This window comes from Lupinus angustifolius, chromosome LG15 (genome assembly GCF_001865875.1).
Source record: "Lupinus angustifolius cultivar Tanjil chromosome LG15, LupAngTanjil_v1.0, whole genome shotgun sequence".
Classification (NCBI taxonomy): domain Eukaryota; kingdom Viridiplantae; phylum Streptophyta; class Magnoliopsida; order Fabales; family Fabaceae; genus Lupinus; species Lupinus angustifolius.
This window is the reverse complement of record NC_032023.1, coordinates 8405708-8413257: the sequence shown is the minus strand read 5'-3', so window position 1 is coordinate 8413257 and position 7550 is coordinate 8405708.

The window sequence follows — 7550 nt, the reverse complement described above, 5'->3', positions numbered from 1 at the left end:
AAAATATCATCACATCAGCCCTATCCTATGATGAGTTCTTTTGGGTTTCGTAGTGCCAAAGTGCCCTTCGTTCCACAACATTTAGTAGACGATGAACCAAAAGATAAACCGAAAAGTCTATGGACCAATGATGAACACAAAAAGGTTCAGTTTAACTTGCGTGCCAAAAATATCATCACATCGGCCCTATCCTATGATGAGTTCTTTCGGGTTTCGCAGTGCCAAAGTGCTAAAGAAATGTGGGACACTTTACAAGTGACTCATGAAGGCACTAGCGAAGTCAAGCGTGCCACGCTGAATGCCCTGACACATGAATATGCGTTATTTCGTATGTTACCAAATGAATCCATTGGTGATATGCAAAATTTACTCATATAGTTAAGCATTTAGTTGCTTTGGATAAATTGTTTAACAAATGAGAGCTTACTAAAAAAGTTCTACGCTATCTTGACAGGAGATGGAAACCAAAAGTAACAGCTATTATGGAATCAAAGGATCTTGACTCCATGCCTTTGGCAACATTGTTCGGAAAACTACAAAAACATGAAATGGAGCTTGGACGCCTGACTATGCATGAAGAATCAGATCGCAAAAATAAAAGTATATCTATCTCTCAAGGTAACAACGTCTCAATCCATAGAAGAGAGAGAAGAAGATGAATCCGATTCAGATATAGACGAAGAAAATTTGAGCCTTCTCGTTTGCAAATTCGGGAAATTTCTAAAGAAAGGAGGCTTCAAACTTTTCTAGAAGAAAGAAGCGTGAGAGTCGACCAGATAAGGCAAGAGTAAAAAGCACTTCACTTGCCATGAATGTGGTAAGCCAGGACATATGAGGTTCCAATGTCCTACTTACCTCAAGAAGGTTGATTCAGATAAGAGAACTCCTCAAGACTTCAAATCGGAGAAAGCTTACATAGTATGGGATGTACCAGAGGAGGACACGACATCAAACACATCAGACGAAGAGGAGACAACCAAGCTATGCTTAATGGTCAGAACAAATGATTCATGTTGCTCAAATTCAAAAGAGGTAAACGATGAGGTATATTCTGACACCTCATCTTCTTCATCTAATGATTCACGCTCTTATGAAGAATTATATGATGCGTATGTCGAATTGCATGATGAGTTAAAGAAATTAGCTAGGATTAGTTCCGATAGAAAAAGAGCAATCCTACTAAATGAACAAAAAATAGTTTCATTACAAAAAGAAATGGATGAACTAAAATTGGAAAATGAAACATTAGATTTGACCTATTCTTGTAATGCATGCAATTGCTCTGATAATAATTTATCTCAACCAACTGTCTGTGATACTTGCGATGATTTGAAAAATGAAAATTTGAGATTAAATGAAAAAATCGCAAAACCCATAGAGAGTCAAAACATGTTAGACACTATGCTTAGTAAAACCAAAAATGTTGGTGACCATACCGGGCTAGGATATATTCCTCCTATTCGTAGGAGAAGACCATATAGGAGACCTATTAATCAACCAAATAAGAAAGTTTTTTATAAAAAGGTTCCTACATGCTTTTATTGTGGCACTCATGGCCACACTTCATTCTCTTGTTATATTAGAAAATTTGGTATACCCAGTGGTGTGTATGTATGGATGAAAAAGGGAGATAACTCCCTAGTTACTAACAGAAAAGGACTCAACATAACTTTGGTACCTGAAAAAGGTAAGTGATCTATATTTTGCAGGTATGTCTTCGAGCACATGGACAACATTGGTATCTTGATAGTGGATGCTCGAGACATATGACGGGTGATAGATCAAAATTCCTAGATCTATCACTGCAAGAAAAAGGGTTTGTCACTTATGGAGACAACAACAAAGGGAAGATACTTGGCACCGGAACAATTGGCAACTCAAATCAGGCCTTAATCGAAAATGTGTTATATGTTGAAGGTGTGGAACACAACCTTTTGAGTATCAGCCAACTATGTGATAAAGGTAGCCGTGTATCTTTTGATTCTAAGTGTTCTATTATACGTGACAATATATCTAATAAAGTTAAGTTTTTCGGATATCGTATAAATAATATTTATATGGTTAGATTCACTCAGTAACATATGAAACAACTCATACTCGTGTGTCAAGGCATTCAGCCTGACACGCTTGACTTTGCTAGTGCCTTCGTGAGTCACTTGTAAAGTGTCCCATATTTATTTGGCATTTTGGCACTGCGAAACCCGAAAGAACTCATCATAGGATCGGGTTGATGTGATGATGTTTTAACACACAGGTTGTGTTGAATCTTTTTGTGTTCATCATCGGTCCAGAAACTTTTCGGTTCATCGTCCACTAAATGTTGTGGAACAAAGGGCCCGTTGACTACAGATTCCCAAATATCCAAGTCGATGGCCTGTATAAAGATTTTCAAGCGAACTTTCCAGTAGGCATATCGTTCTCCATTGAATACGGGACGGCGGTTAATGGATGCGCCATCACCGCCAAAGGGGTTGGTGGAACCCATTTATTTCCCTTAAGGATCACATGTATACAATTGAGCTAGCATGATGTACTAGCTCTAATACCACTTGTTAGGTATTAGTGACAAAATACACCTAGAAAGGGGGGGGGTTGAATAAGTGTCGCGGTTCCCACTTACCGCTATTCGCACCAAATCCCTATTCCGGAAAATCACCCAGTTAATCGATTATAGGACTGCCTTAATATATTAAGTCGCACTTTAACAGATAGTTGTTGAATGGCTCAATTACACATCCACTTACAGATTATACAGAAATGATATAGCAGATATATTTGAACCTAAATGATCTTTATATGGAAGAGTTACTATATTCAAATTATCACCTACAATAGACAGTTAAAAACAACTTAAAAAGTAAAGAGATAAGGGTAAGAAACAACCTGCAACAAGGTTTTTATACTGGTTCGTTTTGCGGTCCACTACAAAACTACATCTAGTCCTCCCTTCTGATCTGGGAGATTTTCTTCACTAAAATTGAAGCCAATGTATCTTACATACACACTCACAATTACAAGACCTTGAACGCTACCTTCTTGAATTCCCAGAACCTCTACCTTGGTTTGACCTTACTAATCGCCTTAGAAATCCTTTCCTACGATCCTGCCCCATCCAAGAGTATGTTCAAAACTCAAGACCTCCAAGTCTTGGTGAAGACTCTTTGTATCTCGTTGGTGGTACGACACCAAGAGACGACTTTCCTTGTTATACAACAAAAACAGAGTAATTTGAAGCACAAAATAGCTCAAATATTACAATTAAGAACAAGCTATAAACTCTATACAAATGTCACAAATTATTATGAATATGTATAAGATCTGAATCATGAAGAACATGAAATTTCTACCCTCAGAAATGTCTAAAAGAATTGAAAGAATCATGCAAGATAAGATAGAATGATGAACACATTTAATTACATGCAATGGATGCCATTTTAATCCCTAAGCATGATACTATCCCTCACTATTCTCATATGCAATTCTCTCTGCCTATATGACATACAATGAGCACGAAAAATGTGCAACTTAGCAATTCTAAAATTGAATGAATGAATGTATGAAGCATGGTGTAAAAACACAGTTTATATAGAAAAGCTGTTTTATGTCCAGTTAATCGATTAAGTGCCAAGTTAATCGATTAACAGACTGTTTAGAATATCTGATTTATGTTTTTTAGTTATCTTTTGAAATTAATTAAAATTGTTTTCACGTTAATCGATTAAAGCCTTATTTAATTGATTAACTGACATATTTTCACTTAAGATATTAAATGATAAACTACCAATATGTTATGCTTATCAACTATACATGTTTTACCATTATGTTATGCCTAAGATGCACAAATAACATGTATGATTAATGCATGAACATATAATAAGCTAGATGGCATGTCTCATGTAAATGATATGATAGTTTTTAGAACTTGTGAGATTTGCATCTAGGTTTACCTACCCTAAACTTAATAACTAAGACACATATCTAAGACTCTAGTTTAGACATGAAGCTCTTGAATCTTTGACATGTTGATTTGTTGAGTTATCTTTAAGCTTTCACTAATTCCTTTGTCTTCATCAAAACATAGACCAACTAAATTTTATCTTGACACTATGCACTTTCAAACCAAAGCATCATGCCAAAGACTTATGGTTTTAAATAGAGTTAGGATTTTTATGTTTTAGAAGTCCTAAGATGATTGTTTAGTTTTTGAGTCTAGGTTAGGATGAACCTAAGATTGGAGGTCTCACAAAAATTAAATAGTTAAAATGAATTGTTTGAGACATTTAATTCATTCTTATAGGATATATTCATGCATTGCATAAACATAATTTCATGCATAAAAGGTGTATATTTTGAAGTCATACATTGCATATACATCTATCATATAGGAATTTCATATTTGATATCAAGGAAATCATTTGTCAACTCATATAATTGATTAGATTATATTGATAATCCATTATCCATTCTGTGATTTATGATAATCGATTATGTTAAGTGATAATCGATTATTCAGAGTTACAATAGCTTAAGAAATCTGACTTATGGCTTAGATAATTGATTACCAGTAATGATAATCGATTATTTCTATCAGACATGAAATTTTTAGCTTCTCGATAATCAATTACCAGTCTTGATAATGGGTTAGATCATTAGAAAAACAATTTTTATATAAAAACGTTTTTATTCTTTAGTTTAAAATTAGAGTTTAAATTTTTTTCATATTTTCTAGAAACCTTTTAGAGAAATATTTTGAGTTTAGAATTGTTATTTTCATGGTGATTTCAAAAGAGAAAGAAGTACAATTTTAATATGTTTAGAAAAGTGTATTTTTGTGAAAAATCATGCCTTGATCATATTAGGATTTTAGAATTCTTGTGTGATTTTTGTTTTAGGTTTTACGTCTGAGTTTACTTTCAAATTAGCACATGTGAGGTGCATCATTACTCAGATTTCTTTTTACAATCTTGTTAAGAGATTTAGTAATTCTAGAGTGTTGCGAATTAGGTTAAACCCTAGCTGCGGTTAAGTAGAGGTTTTCACTATGGCAAGATTCTTGGAAGTGGATTGAGATTGGCGAGAGATCAAAACCATAGATGATGAGGTATCCATAAAGGGTTGAGTGGTGAAACCAATAGAGGATCACTAGAGTCCAAGAGGGAAATTCTTACAATCAAAATTGGAAGTGTGTTTGTACGAAATACATTCAATTTTATAGTGAATAAAAATCTCACGAGATCTGAAAGGGAGATCTGGATGTAGTTTTCAAGTGGACCTGCAAAAGAACGAGGATAAAATCTCTTGGCGCACTTTTCTCTATCCCTTTGCTCTTTAATTAGGTTAAACCCTAGCTGCATATGAAATATTGTTTACTATTCTTGAGAAATTGGATCTAAACACATAATATAAGTGAAACTTTTTCACCAAGATTAAATCTGTGCATAATCGATTACCAAGTCGGAGATAGTCGATTTCCCTATGTAAATAATTGATTATTCTGTTCAGTGTTGTAATTGTTGCAATAAACCAGAAAATAGGCCATATTGTACCGCTACACATATTCACTCCCCCTCTAGGTGAGTGTATACTCTGATTTTACCCCAACACCATGATGAGCGTTCCAATAAGTTCACCTTTGTTCACCAAAACCTAAAGGTGGTGCTATCTCCATTGTCTCCTAGACAAGTTAGTGAGGACCAGAGAGGTTTTGGAGAAAAGAAAGGGTGAGAGAAAATCAATGTGAAAATATGAGTGAAAAATGCAACAAGAGTGAAAAGAAAAAGGAGAGTTCACACAAAGAGGGGAAAAAGTGAGATTATGAAAAAGGAGGGTTATATGGCTACTAACGGGGAGAATAAACATGCTTTGATTTCAAAGCAACCTTTGTACCTACTTTTGAGTAGGGACTTTTGTTTATTTACTAGCCCTTCTAAGGACAGATCTTTGCCTTCTTTTGTTGAAACATTACTATAGGAATTTGGAGATGTATTCCCAAAGGAGGTTCCTCACGACCTACCACCCTTAAGGGGAATTGAGCAACAAATTGATCTCATCCCTAGAGCATCCATACCTAATAGGACCACCTATAGGTGTAATCCCCTTGTAACAAAAGAGATTAAAAAAATAGGGGATTTGATGCAAAAAAGATAGGTTCAAGAAAGTTTGAGCTCTTGTGCTATTCCATTTATCTTGGTACCTAAGAAAGATGGCACATGGAGAATGTGCACCAATTGTAGAGCTGTGAACAACATAACTGTAAAGTATAGGTATCCCATCCTAAGGTTAGATGACCTTTTGGACGAATTATATGGTGCCACCACGTTTTCTAAAATTTATCTTCAAAGTGGCTACCATTAAATTCAGATCAAGGTGGATGATGAATGGAAAATTGCCTATAAGACAACTTATTGTTTATATGAGTGGCTAGTTATGCCCTTTGGGTTAACTAGTACCTCAAGTACTTTTATGCACCTAATGAACCATGTTCTAAGGGAGTTTTTGGGTAAGTTTGTTGTTGTTTATTTTGATGATATTTTGGTATACATTAGAAATTTAGATGAACACCATAAACATCTAAGGGTTGTATTACATGTTTAGATAAAACACAAACTATATGCAAATTTTGAAAGATGCACATTTTGTGTTTGACCATCTAATATTTTTTGGTTTTATGATTAATGCCAATGGGGTACATGTGGACCAAGAAAAGATTAAGGCCATCAAGGATTGGCCCACCCCCAAAACCGTGATGGAAGTTAGGAGTTTCCATGGTTTGCAAGTTTTTATCGGAGGTTTTTAAGGATTTCAGTACCTTAGAAGCCCCCTTAATGACGTTGTTAAAAATAATGTTGTTTTTATTGGGATGAGAAACAAGAAGAAGCCTTTAAAAAGTTAAAAGAAAAGTTAACTAGTGCACCAATACTTCTTTTCCAAATTTCACTAAATCTTTTGAGATTGAGTTTGATGCTTCTAATGTTGGAATTTGAGTTGTATTGATGCCAGAAGGCCACCCAGTTTCATATTTTAGTGAGAAATTAAGTGGACCAACCCTTAATTACTCTACTTATGATAAGGAATTGTATGCCTTGGTTAGGGCTCTTCAAATATGGTAGCATTACCTATTGCCGAAGGAATTTGTGGTCCATAGGATCATGAATGATTGAAGTATTTAAAAGGCCAAGGTAAGCTGAATAAGAGACATGCAAAATGGGTTGAGTTCTTGGAAAAATCCCATATGTGGTAAAACACAAGAAAGGCAAAGCCAATATGGTGGGTGATGCTCTTTCTAGGAGGCACACATTGCTTTCTACTTTGGACACCAAGTTATTTGGTTTAGAATGCATCAAGGAACTTTATGAGCATGACAAAGAATTTCACAAATTTATGTTGCTTGTATGCATTCGGCCCGTAATGGGTATTTTAGGCACAATGATTTTTTATTCAAAGAAAAACAATAGTGTGTGCCTTAAAGCTCCATTAGGGAGATGCTTGTAAGGGATTCCCACAAAGGTGGTTTAATGGGACACTTCGGTGTTAAAAAGACCTTGTATATG